The sequence below is a fragment of the Trachypithecus francoisi genome, unplaced genomic scaffold (assembly GCF_009764315.1).
Source record: "Trachypithecus francoisi isolate TF-2019V2 unplaced genomic scaffold, Tfra_2.0 Lachesis_group16, whole genome shotgun sequence".
NCBI lineage: Eukaryota > Metazoa > Chordata > Mammalia > Primates > Cercopithecidae > Trachypithecus > Trachypithecus francoisi.
The window spans coordinates 77,658,882-77,673,515 of NW_022681461.1; the positions used below are offsets into that span (position 1 = coordinate 77,658,882).

At 38.6% G+C, this 14,634-nt stretch overlaps 1 long non-coding RNA gene across 1 annotated transcript in view; it reads left to right on the forward strand.

The window, feature by feature from the left end:
- The first annotated feature begins 324 nt into the window (after nucleotides 1-324).
- The window catches only part of LOC117099390, a 105,647-nt gene continuing 91,337 nt past the window's right edge, over nucleotides 325-14,634 (forward strand). The window contains exon 1 of the long non-coding RNA XR_004443795.1: nucleotides 325-620. This is a non-coding gene — a long non-coding RNA (uncharacterized LOC117099390). The remainder of the gene's footprint in view (nucleotides 621-14,634) is intronic.

Genomic DNA, 14,634 nt, shown 5'->3' on the forward strand with positions numbered 1-14,634 from the left:
AAATAATAATGCTCATTAGTCAACACCAAATATAAGTTCCAGATGTCTGAACATCAAAGTATTTATAGGCCTATAGGAACCGCCTTGAGACAGGAACAGTTGTTCAAAAATGGTACTGGAAGAAAGCAGGCTACGAAAACCTCCCAAATTTGCTGAAACAAAAGCTATTCTTGTTTATACATAAATTATGAATGACTTTTTAAGGGCTGACTCATTGGCCAGTGCATGTGCCTACAAATCCGGTTTCACAAGAGGATGGGAGCTGACTGGACTAACAGGAATTCTACAACAAATCATATTTTCCCAGCTTGTCTCTAAAGCAAGTCATTTTGTCCGGAGGTTCAGCCACTGCTCTTGTCAAGGCACAGCGGGGGTTGTTGCTTGCCTGAGAACTCTGCCAAAGCTGCAACACCACTCAATTCACCTAGCAGGGGCCACCTGCTTCAGGGGCATTGTGGACCAGTCCTCTGGACACTAGTCTTTGGGAGAAGGGACTTGACAGCCCCGGCAAGTGGTGAGATTGAGTGGCAGCAGGTGGGCTGCTTGCCTGAGGCCACTCACCCCATGCAACTGCAATTCCCAAGCCTTTTCCCTGGATGTCAGCCTCTATCCACCGCGAGGTAGGTGTGGGAGAACCGCCCTGGAGGCTCCTAATCCCAATTGTGCCATGTATTCGCTGCTTGGCTTTAAACAAATGAGCTGACGTTTCTCTTAAATTTTTTCATCCATAAAATGTAGTGTCACACAGAATAACCTTTCAGGTCCTGTCCAGCTTTGATAAGTTTTCCTTTACACAAAAGGACATAAATGTACATATTGCTTAGTTCATCCATGTACTGTGTGAGATCTTGATGACCAATATTGCTAGTAAATGGCTTAATCATGACTCAAAATAAAATGTCATGACAAATACAGATCTTCCAAGACTAGAAGCGTTTCTCTCTTGCAAGGAGGAGTCGGGGCAGGATACAACAGTTATTTTCTGAAAGTTTCATATGAAAAGTTAGAGCCCAGGCAAATTGTTTGCAACATGAAAAAAAAAAATCCTATTATCCTTCTCTGTCTCATATCTTCCTCCTACAGGCAGGAGGGAAAAAATGAAAACACTTTTTAAACATAGTGATTCAAACCTTCCAATGACGGATAGTGTATGAATGTCAAGAATTTTGAACATGAGTTATCCATCCCAATTTTTCTATCCCAAATGCTTTTTGTTGATTTTTCTAACCATGGAAGAATGCTCCTGAGAAGGAAGTATTTCATTTTTGAAGTGTTAAATAGGGAAGTTTGTATTTGAATCTGAGTTCCATTGAAGCTCTTTGGAAAGCCGTTTTAAGTGGAGATAACCACACATCTTTCCCTCCTTTTTTTCAGAGGGAATTTGTTTTACTTGGCACAGTTGTCCACATGAAGAATCCTGAATTTCCTCTGGTAAAAGTTTGATCAATACAAGGTGGCAATAGTGCTCACTTACCACTTTTCATTAATAAATGACTGCAAACTTCTACAGTCATCATGGAATAAAGTCAACATGAAACGGAGATTACTTAAACCTTGAAGCTGCAACGTTGCACAATTAACAATAAATCCATTATTATTTGATGCATTTGCTCAAACAAAAAACACATGTGACTGGAAATTCAAAAACTGAACAGGCATTGGCAAATGTTTTCCAAATATAATGCACTATCCTGACAGCTAATGCATCAACAGTGTTTACTTCAGCAAATGTTTCTAATTTGCAGGGAGAAAAAAAAAAACAAGTGTCTTATAATAATCTTTAACATTTGAATACATGTATGTTGCTTTACAGTTTACAAAGCACTTTCAATGTATACATCCCCTCAACTGATCCTTAAAATCACGCTGGGAGGTAGACAGAACATGTATTTTATTATCTTCCAACAATTTTTGGTTACCCCAACTTGTCATGGCGTTCTGTGTCTCTGTGATTTCACACGTGCTCTTCTTGAGTCCTGGCATGCCCTCTTTCCCCTCCCTTACCCCATTTTTCATCTAGTTAATTCCCAATCAGCTTTAAAAATCAACACAACCGCTGCCTCCTTTCAAATCCTCTGGAAGTCTCCAGACTGATGTAGACATCTCCCTTCTGTGTTGCTCCAATACCTTATGTGTGGCTGTGATCACATTTTGCTGTAATCTGTTCGCTTTTCTGTCTCTCTTACTAGACCGTGCACTAACTTGATTGAATGGCTTTTGTTTTATTTACTTGACATCTGTAGCACCTACCCTATCCCTGTTGTACAGTAAGGACTCAATAAATGTCTGGTGAAAGAATAAATGAAGTCCATTTATGAGATGAGGAGATGGAAGTTCACAAATGTAGGTGTCTTGTTCAAGGTCACACAGTTAGTGAAGGGCAGGGACTGAGCTTTAACCTGTACTGCTGGTTTTGCAGTCCAGTAGTTCTTTCTTTGATATCACCCCGTGTTTCCTCTGCTTATTTCTATTGAAACTTATGAAATATTCATGGATATAACATAATAGCATTTTGAGGATATTTCTGCAGCATATATAAGAAGTCGTTGGGAAGAAATTTTTGCTAACTTCTTATCTTAGTTCTTTATTCATTATTTTTTACTCAGTTCCTATTTTCTTCTCTCAAGGATCTGAGGCAGCTTTATAACATTAACATAAAACAAGGATAAAAGATAAAGAGCCACAAAAAAGAGAAAGTAAGGAGGGAAGGTTTCATATAGAAATTCTAGGCCATGAGAAAGACTGCAATTGAGCTTAAAACTTGTCCTTGAGCATCCTGAGATCCCAGTAGAAAAGGGGAACATAGTGTGCTATATTGCTGTTATTATATGAAAAAAGAGAATACCCCAGAAGACTGTTTTCCCTCATAACATTAAACTCTAAGGGGAATTAACTCTATGAATATTTATATAACTCCATGAGAAACATAGTAGAAAATGCCTTCACCTGCAGCTCACATAAGAGGAATTCCTTCATCAAACATTTAAAAAAATCTCCTATAAGTTGGACACTATGTTAAGGATTAGGACAAAGATGAGTAAGATGAGACCCTACTTTGAAGGGACTTCATAATCTGCTAACAGAGAAAAGCGATACCCAACTAACTAAATGGGCAGAAGCCTTCTTAACAGATGTTTGTTGTAGTTACCCTAATAGTAACTGGAGGCATAGAGATCCCTTGAAGACGCCTCTATGAGGAAGTTAAATGCAGAATATGTATGTAGGTTGTATTTTGAGATTAATACTTCCTACTCAGTCCTTATTTTTAAAAAATCACATAGTTCAACAAATATTTATGCATACTGTAATGGTTAATAATGAAGGGATTCATGTCCTATTCTGTTTGAATTTCTCTTAATTCTTTCATTTAAAAGCTGTGCACATTGTATAATTGCTGTTCAAAATAAGAATGTGTGTGCTTTAAAAGCTTAAAAATACTATCCATACATGGAGACATCTTTTCCAAGTATAGACCATTAGGATGTAAACCTAATAATAAATTGTCTGGCCTTAGAAAACATGGTTAGAGTGAAAAGTCCACGTTTTGTTCCTGTAATTTGTAACGCACTCAGAAAATACCAAAGCTGGCTCAGAACCAGCTGACGAGCCCTCCAGCACTGGATTCATAATGGGGAGCCTATTTTTCTTTTATTACTGGTAACTGGAAAAGCCTAGCAACTATTTTCCATTGACATTCCCTCCAGGATGGAGAGCTTGTTTTTCCTAGATTTTTGTGTATTTTTAGGCAGTCATCTTGGGCAGTCTGGCTTTGTATCAAAAGTGTTATTAATTGAAGAGTTTCTCCCTTGGGCTATTGGGTAGAAAAATACACTCTCTGTATCTTGATGTCTATTTTGGGGGTCATGGCTGGTTCCAGTTCCCCATCTTTTTGCAAAGCGGCTGTTCTTTCATCTTATCATCCCTGTAGTGTGCTTGGAGAAAGAAAGAAAGAAACAGAATCCACAGAGCGATGATCACCTTTCTAAAAGTCTTACTTGAAAGTGGCAACCTTGGGCCTCTGAAGTCCTTTTCTAGAACTTATGGAAAATAGAAACAACCGTTGATGGAGAAGCAGAAGGTTGATTAGTAGGCAAAGATGGATGGCGGTCTCCACCTTCAGGATGACCACTGGATACAGCTTTTGGGAGATTTTAATTATACTTGACTTTATCCCTGCCTGGACTTCTCTATTGCATAGTTCTCCTCTTCTTACTAGCCAAATATGCTTGTGCTTAGTTTGGGTTCAAAAAACATTTTTACAAGTCCTTTCTCCTATGCATGGGTTTTGCTCCTTTTGCTTGGAACTATGAAGCAAAGCATGCTTAGTTATCAAGGAGAGATGGATTTTATGCTTTATCATTTAAAAACATCATTTAGCAATTTGGAAAGTACTGGGCTAGCACCTAGGCCTCTCACTTGTGTCTCACATGAACACACTGGGAAGTGAACTAACAAGGATTGATAGGCTGTAGGTCACTTGTGTTATGGTAGGCATGTTAATACATTATTTCATTTAGTTCTCTTGACCAATGTGTAAGAAAATGATTACTTCATTTTCTAGTAACAGATTTTAGAGGTCAGCTAACTTGTGAAGGTCACATTGTTGGTAATAGGGAAGCAAGGGATGGTGTGAAGTTGGTATAACTCCAAAGGCTGGTACTCCATCCTATTTACCAGCACACTATAACCTTCTATGATACATCTTTAGGAGAGTAAGGGATATTGACATATTCCCTTAATCGTTTTTCCTGAAAGGATTCTTTCCACAGCTTAGGATTATCATCAGTTGAACAGTTTCAGGCTATAGCCGAGCATGCATATTCTGAGGAAAACACTGATTCACCCAGTTATATTATTCAGTGGAGACTAAGAATATGAGGCATGAGTGGACGTGAAATTCCTTTACAATGAAGCCAGAGATGTCAGAGGAAAAAGTTGTTAATGACATTTCATAATACTTTATACACAGTGTACTTATCTGATTTTAAAGTTCTCTTGTCCTAGTTAAGAGGACAAAATAAGGGGTGTGATGCCCACATAGTTTCACTTGAAAAAGAGACACATAATGAAGTCAAACCTTTGAGGTATTCACTGATATGACTTGTTGGGAGTGGCTGCTTTTCAGTCGAGGACATCGTGATTCAAGTGTGGAGTTTAGAGGCCAAGATCTGGGCTTCTGAGAGTTTAACTGTTGTGCTCTATAGAAAGTTGTTTTGCTAAAAAGGCTTATTTTCTTTCATTGATAATAAAAATATTATTAAACTCTAGTCATAAGTAAACATTCTAGGGCATCCTGAATTATTAGTCAGCATGTATGTCTCCTAGGGTTTTGTTCAAAATATTAAATATCTGCTTTGGCGTGGCCACTGACCATTAGCATGGACGCAGGCTTTGAAGTTGAGGCTGAGTTGGGGAGGACCCTTCCCCTGTACAGCTTTAACCCTTCAGAGGATTGACTATGGAAAGTTCTGGGGGGTCCCAAGGAAGGGACCATAGTGTCCAGGATAACAGAAAGGATCTATGGGACAATTTATCAACTGAAGAAAAGGTTCAACATTTTAACAATGGCTACTGTCTCACAAGCATGTATGAAATGCATATCAGATCTGTGTACATCACAAGCAATCTAATATAGTAATAAATTCCTACATATACCAGCCACTATGGGGCTAAACAAGAGAGACCTTGAAACCAACATGAAACTCCTCTTATGTAGTATTTTCTAGAAATATTAACATCTAACACTGGAAAGATAATATAATTGAATAATTAGGAATAAAGGCTCTCGGATTAGGCTGCTTGCATCTATTAGTTTCCTATAACTATTAGCTGCTGTAACAAATGATCATAAACTTTGTGGCTTAAAACAACACAACACATATTTATTCTCTCACAGTTCTGGAGGTGAGAAGTTTCAAATTAGGATGTTGTCAGGGCTGCATTCCTTCTAGTGGCTTCATGGCAGCATCAGTCTGTCTTTTCAGCTTCTAGAGACCATCTGCACTCATTCCTTGACTCATGAACCCTTGCTTACATCACTCAACTTCTTACTTCTGACATCACATCTCATATTACTGACTCTGACTTTCTCGTTTCTCTTATAAGGACCCTTGTGATTACATTGGATCCACCTAAATAATCCAGGATACTCTTCCTATCTCAAGATCCACAATTTAGTCACATCAGCAAAGTTATTCTTGCCATAAAAGGTAACAAATTCATAGATTCTGGGAATTCAGTCATAGGTATCTTTGGGAGCCCATTATTCTGTCTACCAAAATGGATTCCCACCCTGGCTTTGTCACTTTTTAGCTGTGTGATCTAGTGAGTAGCTATAAGGCAAGTTACTCATTCTCCCTGTGCCTCAGTTTTCTCATCTGAAAAATGAAATAATAGTAGTACTTCATATTCATAGGGCGGAGATGGGGTGAATTAGTACAGGAGAAGGGCTTGGAACCATTCCTAGCCTCTAGCATGTGTGCAGTGAGAGACATCTGTTGTAACAATGGGACTGTATCCATGCTCTTGGGGTATGTCTACAACTCCAGTGAACTCTGCAGCTCTCTGCAGCTGAGCTCAGAGCCCATGTTCTTGTCAGGCCAACTCAGGGAAACGGTGCCTTTCAGTGCTTCATGATTCTGTTGCAGTACAATGATGTGCCTGGTTTCCTATCCCTGCAATCATTCCTGGATTATAGTTGGGGAGCTTCTTGAGTTCCCCTTGCAGTTTCAACCTTGTTTCAACCTCTGGGACAAGTAGAGGAAGGATAGACAATGTTTAAGAAATTGTAGCTCTAGATTCCAGAACTCACCTTGAAGCCATGCCCCAGTTCTACCAATTTCTTCTTTCAGTGATCATCCTTGTAAGAATCTTCCAAAATGGAGTTCCATCCTCTTCTCTGCCATCTTCCTAGCACAGGGTTCATGATCAGATTGCGTTTCCTTTCCCCACCCTAATATTGCCATCTTCTAGTCTTTCTGCTTCCAGGGCCCCTGTGGGTTTTCCTTAGTGTTGATCCCCTGCATGAGATTGTTACTCACATCCTGCAAAGCCTGGAGCAGCCCACCCCTAGCTTCTGCCTCCCCTCTGGAAGAGATTTCAAAGCACTGCCTTCATATCAAATGAGGGGAATAAAAATTGTTCCTTTTTATAGAATAAATTGGATTTGAACTTTCAGGCATCGGTTGTCTGAGGGTTGTCATGAAAGAAGAAAGTGGCATGAGAATCTGCGGGTGGAACAGATGGCTCCTTCCAACTTGGGGATAATCTATGTATTTAATGGAAACGCTCTAAGGAAAGTTAAAAGACATTCTCCTGGCATAACTGCCTATAGAGAAACTGTGTTTCTCCAGAGTACTATAACAATTTATTTCATTTCGTTAGTGTTCATGGTTGCCTTTTTTACATTCCTAGTTGTGGGAATGTCTGACCAGTAAAACCATAGAAAAGTATATTCTCCAACACTAAAAATCAATCTGTTGAAACCACTGATTCTCCCCACCCCCATACCACCTTTTAAAAAATTCCAGTTTGTGGCTTCACTTTGGTAACTTCTTTTGCTTCTAAACTAGGTTGTACTATTTTGAAAAACAAAAAAGTATTTTACCCAGACCTATTTTCCTTGTCAACTGCTTTGCCACAAAAGACTAAATTTATCTCTGAAGTTATAAGTAGACCTTAGTTATAGACAAGTTTTACTGGCTACCTTAAAAGAGGCATAGCTATTTTAATGAGTAGAATAATCTAAAAGTTATATTTTTAAAAAATTTTCTAGCCCTCTTTTCAAATAAAAAATCCTTCATTAAAAGATATGCAAATCATCTATATAACATAAAAACATAGCAGCTCTCTAACATTAAGTATCTGAAGAGTAAGACACAAACATTCAGTCCAAAGTAGATGTTTCATCTTATGAAGTGGAAAGAACTCTTGATTAGAAGTTAGAAAACCAGCGTCTACTAGTTCTTAGTTACTAATTATCAAGACTTAAATTTTTTGTGCTTCAACTCTTAATCTGTGAAATGTGGATCATGATTCCTCCGTCTCATAAACTTGTAAAAGGGCTCAATGGAAATAATCTTTAAGCAATTGCATTGAAGAGCACAAAGAGCCATTTTAAATGTGAATTGCCAGCATGACATAGCAGACAAGGCATGGATTTGCAGTCAGCCAGTGCACTTGATGCTGGTTCTGCCATGTAATAAGCTGTGTGACTTGCTCAAGTTAACTAGCATCTCGGAGCTTTGATTTCTTTATCTGTAAATATAAAACCCTTCTGAGTAAGTGGGAGAACAGAAAGAATGCAAGGCAAGTGTTCAATAATAGTAGCTCTTATTACTTTTCTCCACTGAACAAGGCATTCCTGTCAGTGTATACAAGTTATAAATATACCATTCCCTGCACCAGCCACTCTTGGAACATTTGACTCAATCGCCTTTCTCCTTTTTTATGAAAAATTGATACTGTGGGTAGGCTTGTGGTTCTCCATGTCATTAAGTTCAGAAATAAATGTGCTCAACCACAAACTTCCCATTTTGTCTTCAAGGCAGATCAGGTTTTCAGTGTGCACATAAGTTGAGTGTCTTCTTGCCTGCAAGGAGCATCTTTATCTCTTAGGGCCCAGGGCCCAGGTGGGGCTCAGGCCCCAGCAAATATTGCTTCTAAGGGTATTACGTCTAAAAATGTTTCCTTACTTTTCTCAGACAGGCCCAGTGTCACTTGTAGCTCAGTCTGGTATGGCCCTAAGTCAAGGAGTGCAAACTCAGGCAGGGACAGGGAAGTAACCCAATGGGTGTTGTTGGCGGGGGTTGAGGGTGGGAAATTGGGAGATGTACAGCATTGGGACTATGGTCCACAGCAGGCCTGTGCCCTGTCTAAAGGATGGCAGCTGTCAGCACAGCTGATGGTTGCCAGGCAGGAATTTGGCCCAATTTTGTTACGTTCTGTTTGTTTTCCCCACGCAAAGCCACAAATTTGAATTTTCATTGGATATTTCTCAGTTTTTAAATGTTGGCAACGAATCTGAATTTATTTTTTATTTTTATTTTTTTTTTTGAGACGGAGTCTCGCGCTGTCGCCCAGGCTGGAGTGCAGTGGCCGGATCTCAGCTCACTGCAAGCTCAGCCTCCCCGGTTTACACCATTCTCCTGCCGAGTAGCTGGGATTACAGGCGCCCACCACCTCGCCCAGCTAGTTTTTTGTATTTTTTTGTAGAGACGGGGTTTCACCGTGTTAGCCAGGATGGTCTCGATCTCCTGATCTCGTGATCCGCCCGTCTCGGCCTCCCAAAGTGCTGGGATTACAGGCTTGAGCCACCACGCCCGGCCCTGATCTGAATTTCTTGCTAACTCTGTGGAAATTAGAATGGGCTCCTGGTCCACCAGCGTGCATTCTCTGATATGCAGTTCCACCTGTGCCCCCCTAGTAATTGTTATGGATTAGGGAAATATTACCTTTATCTGCACAATCTTGGGTCACTTAGAATCGTAATTACTTTCAAGTGAAAAAGCTACAGACTCTCCATAGAGAGGATTTTAGCTCTGAAATGATCAGATATCTTTTCTGTTCTTGAGTATAAATAATTTTTTAAAACATAAGAAAATATAACCCTTCTTGACCATTATCTCTTGATAAATATTGTAGTTTTCAAACCAGGTTCATGTAGGATCAGGATACTTTAAATTAGGATAGGTAATCTACTTACGCATCCAGACTTTCAAAACAAGTGGAGTTTTGGAATGGGATGGAGAGGTCTTGTCTAGATATGATTTCCATCAGCATCAAGTCTTTATAACTTGAACACCTATCTATGCTCAGAAATTAGTAGGTTGAAAACCCAGTTGGAGTAGAGTCTGTGGGGGCATTTATGGAGATAAACAGCTTTTTGTCTCCACTTCCTCCAGATTCTTTACACTGGATAGAGAAAGAGGAAGCTCACACCTCTGGGTAAATGGGGAAATAAGGTAGTGAAGCTGATAGCCAATTCTTTGCTTAGAATATCAGTGTTGGAAGGGAAATTGGACTCTTGGAAATAGTTTAACTCAATAACTTTTACAAGGGATTCTGAGGTTTTCAGAGGACTTTGGGGATCTCACAAGGGGGCTGGTCTTTTAAATGACACTAATCTTTACTAGAGAGTATTGATATTACATGTAAGAGGTGATTTGATGAAAAGATTTCATTAATTAAAGAAAGAAAGCCCCAGTGGTCTCATTTTGACTTTTAGTTGAAGAAGCAGCCCAGCATCTATATTGCCCAAGGCTACCCATTGGTGAAGGTCAAGCCCTGTCTGCAATCTGACTCTGCTGCCTCCACACCCTTTCCTGCATCCAGCCTCCACATTAGCCTCCTGCAGCTAATAATCAGCACCTGATTTATCTTTTCTCAAAGGTGTTGGAGACATTTTTCATTGCTTGCTGAAATATGAACTAGCTTGAACTATTTTTGTTGTTGTTGTTGTTGTTGTTCATAAGTTTGGGTAATTCTGACATATTGACAAGGGCTTACAGTCACTAGTTAGCACAACAACCACATGTCATTTAGACACAGATATCTTCTGCTAGTGTGTCCCTGGCCACCACCAGTCCCTCTGTCTGGCCTCTATCTATAAGGACTGCAGTCAGTTGGGAGGATCAGATGCTGATATGTTCCGGCGGTGTGCTAATAAGTGTTTAACAACTGCTTCTCTGGGGATGAGTTGCCGTGATTCATAGCATGTGCCAATATCCATTATGTAAATAATCTCACCCCAGCTGACCTGAAGCTACCGATGAGACGTCAGAAGTCGGAGAAAGAAAGATACACACAGTTGGCTCTCTCCAGTGGTACTAGCTGGCTCTAGCACACTATTGCACATTCTCCTCTTTTCAGGAATTCATGGGCCCTTAGTTTATCCCCATTATTACCCCCACAACCAGTATTTTTCCCTCCTTCCTTACTCCAACATTTCTCTCCCCATAATGCCAAACCAAACTTGAGATGATCACTATATAGAGTGACTGAATCAAAAGCATCCTTAAATAATCTAAGCATTTAAAACTATATTTTAGGTAAGAACATAGGCAAATTCTTGCCCATCCCATCATTAACAAATACAACTTTCATTGATTTATGTTTTTAACCATTTCTTTGTCTTTTAAAAGCCCAAGTATTCTAAGTTATTTCACTAGATGGTGCTATATGTAATTAATATAATTAAGCATTAGGACGAATGTCAGCTAAAAAACCTGGAAATCCTTAGAGGAAAGCACTTCTTCTTATGACCAGAAGTTGTCAAATCAAAACTGGGACATTCCGATTGACTTTATTATTTTCCTTGCGTTTGTTGGTGGGATTTGTAAAAGCTGCTCACCAAGACAGATTGTCATTTGGCATTTGCTTTAAGCATGACTTTCCCCAGTGGTGGAAAGTTCTTTAAATTTTCTCTGTCATTGTTGCGGGAAGTTGGGGACCCTGAATGGAGGGACCAGATGAAGCCATGGCAGAAGAACATAAATTGTGAAGATTTCATGGACATTTATTAGTTCCCCAAATTAATACTTTTGTAATTTCTTATGCCTGTCCTTACTGCAATCTCTGAACATAAATTGTGAAGATTTCATGGACACTTATCACTTCCCCAATCAATGCCCTTGTGATTTCCTATGCCGTCTTTACTTTAATCTCTTAATCCTGTCATCTTTGTAAGCTGAGGAGGATGCATGTCACCTCAGGACCCTGTGATGATTGCGTTAACTGCACAAATTATTTGTAGAGCATGTGTGCTTGAACAATACGAAATCTGGGCACCTTGAAAAAAGAACAGGATAACAACGATGTTCAGGGAACAAGGGAGATAACCTTAAACTCTGACTACCAGTGAGCTGGGCGGAACAGAGCCACATTTCTCTTCTTTCAAAAGCAAATAGGAGAAATGTCGCTGAATTCTTTTTCTCAGCAAGGAACATCCCTGAGAAAGAGAATGTGCCCCTGAGGGTAGGCCTCTAAAATGGCCCCTTTGGGAGTGGCTGTCTTTTACGGTCAAAGACAAAGGGATGAAATAAGCCCCGGTCTCCTGTAGCGCTCTCAGGCTTATTAGGAGGAGGAAATTCCTGCCTAATAAATTTTGGTCAGACTGGTTGCCTGCTCTCAAACCCTGTGTCCTGATAAGATGTTATCAATGACAATGCGTGCCTGAAACTTCATTAGCAATTTTAATTTCTCCCCATCCTGTGGTCCTGTGATCTCACCCTGCCTCCATTTGCTTTGTGATATTTTATTACCTTGTGAAGCATGTGATCTCTGTGACCCACACCCTATTTGTACACTCCCTCCCCTTTTGAAAATCACTAATAAAAACTTGCTGGTTTTACAGCTCAGGGAGCGTCACGGAACCTGCCGACATGTGATGTCTCCCCTGGACACCCAGCTTTAAAATTTCTCTCTCATACTCTTTCCCTTTATTTCTCAGACCAGCCGATGCTTAGGGAAATAGAAAAGGACCCACATTGAATATTGGGGGTGGAGTTTTCCCTGATAGTCATAAAGATCTTACCATGTATTTTGCACCATTGAACTCTGCCACAGGTCATATTTCATTTGGAAGGTGTCTATCCTCTATCCTGTGACCACTCCTCAATCATTGCTCTTTGGATGCCAGGATTCTTTGTTCCTATAGTTGAATTTCTGAGCTGTAGAATATGTTAGTGAATTATTTTCAGAACATTTCATACAGATAAGAATTTTGAAAACCTGATTTAGTATCTGTAATTTGTTAGGAAATGTGTAAGCCCTCTACACATTTTGTTTTCATTTATTAAGTACAGGAATTTTGTATATGTACTCAACTTTTAAAGTATTCTTTCAACCCTCCATACTCAGGAGACACACAAAGATAACTGCTCAAAAAGGAGGATAAAAATCTTATCTACATCTCACCACCTTTAAAATAGTCATCATTTTCATTGTTAACCAGAATGAGATATAGCTTTTAGCTTAAAGTTCTGCTTTTAAGCACAGAAATGAAGAAAAGGATATTAATTGTTTTTGAAAGTACCTTCCTTACAACACTGTCATATCCAAGAAGGAGCCATGTTTTGCTTACAATTGTATCACTTGGCAGGGTACTAGACATAAATTGGGGATCAATAAATACCTGCTACATGGATGGCAAGGATATGTACTTATTCTAACCCAATTATTCTTTACAATACTAGAAGAAAGCAATATTATTCCCAAAAGTCCCATAAAATGAAGAAATAGATTATCAGAGACTTGTCTTAGGTCTCATAGGCAATGCAAGCAAAAGAGCTAGAATTTTCTCCCAGGCCTGACTCCAAAAGCCACCATCTTGTTGGTTTCATGAAGATTAAACATTAGGCCAGTCAACTGGAATTCTTTCAAGTCCTGAAACCTGGGAGAAAATTACAAATGCTTATTTGCTTATTTTTGGGAGAACGAAGTAACAAAACGTTTTAGCAAATTTGAATAGTGTGGTATTCAATTTTGATAACCATGTCTTTGTGTTGGTCACATAAATATTATTCACCCTACCCAGAGGGGCACTACATTTTTTATTGCATCTTTCAAATCTTCACAAGTGGCCACAGAATTACAGTTAAAAATATTGTGGCATATTTGATAATTCTGATAAGCCTATTTGATTAATAATTCCATTTCTTGTTATAGGTTCAGATAATCTATTGTTTCTTGAGTTAGTATTGGTATTTTGTGTTTTTTGAGAAATGTGTCCATGTCATCTAGATTTTTATTGTTGTTGTTGGCATACAATTGTTTATAGTATTTCCGTTGTATTTTTGTAAAGCCAAGAGTAAAGTCCACTCTTTCATTTCTGATTTAGTAATGTGAGTTATCTTTGTTTTTTCCTGGTTGGACTAACTAAAAGTTTGTCAATTTTGTTGATCTTTTCAGGGAACCAACTTTTGTTTCAATAATTTTCTCTATTTTTTTGTTCTCTATTTCATTTATTTCTTCTCTAATATTTATTATTTTCTTCCTCTTGCCTGCTTTGGGTTAAGTGTGCTTACCTTTTCCTAGTTTCCTAGGATAGAAGGTTGGGTTATCGATTTGAGAATGTTTTTCTTTTTTTAGCATAGGTGATTATAGCTATAATATTTCCTCTAAGCACAGATTTTATTGCATCACATAAGCATTGATATGTTGTGTTTTGGTTTTCCTTTATCAAAATATTTTCAAAATATTTTCTGATTTATCTTTTGTTTTCTTCATTAACTCACTGTTTATTTAGAAGTATGTTGTTTGATTTTACCATATTTGTGAACTTCCTGAATTTCCTTCCCAATATTGATTTTCAATCTCATTCCATTGAGTTCAGAGAACATACTTTATATAATTTTAATCCTTTAAAATCCATTGAGACTTCTTTTATGAATAAAATATGTTCTACCTTGGAGAATGTTCTATGTGCCTTTGAGAAGAATGTGTATTGTGTTGCTATTGGGTGGAGGATTTTGTAGATGTCTGTTAAATGTTAGATATATTTTCATATAGGGTTGTTCCTGTCTTCCATTTTCTTGTTGATCTTCCATTTGTTCTATCCACTATTAAAAGTGAGATATTGAAGACTTTATTATTATTGAATTGTTCATTTCTCTCTTTAGTTCTGTCAGTTTTTGC